The sequence below is a fragment of the Penaeus monodon genome, chromosome 33, assembly GCF_015228065.2.
Source record: "Penaeus monodon isolate SGIC_2016 chromosome 33, NSTDA_Pmon_1, whole genome shotgun sequence".
NCBI classification, from domain to species: Eukaryota; Metazoa; Arthropoda; class Malacostraca; order Decapoda; family Penaeidae; genus Penaeus; species Penaeus monodon.
In genome coordinates, this window is record NC_051418.1 from 15,130,582 (window position 1) to 15,130,821 (window position 240).

Sequence of the window (240 nt, forward strand, 5' to 3'; positions counted from 1 at the left end):
ATCTATTTTTATATTTCTATATCTCTCCTCTGTTTTCTCTCTTATCTATCTCTACCCCCATCCTCAATATATTTCCTATATCTCCTCTCTTAGCTACTATCTATATCTATCGAGACTCTCTACCATACTATATCCACATTCTCTCTCTCTCTCTCTCATCATCTTATATCTAGTGCTCTTATTATCTCTCCCTATCTCTTCTCTTATCTCTCATCTATCTATAGATCGCTATCTCATATA

General features: G+C 34.2%; 1 protein-coding gene across 1 annotated transcript in view; it reads right to left on the reverse strand.

The window, feature by feature from the left end:
- The window catches only part of LOC119594073 (RUS family member 1-like), a 23,828-nt gene that overhangs the window by 13,254 nt on the left and 10,334 nt on the right, over positions 1-240 (reverse strand).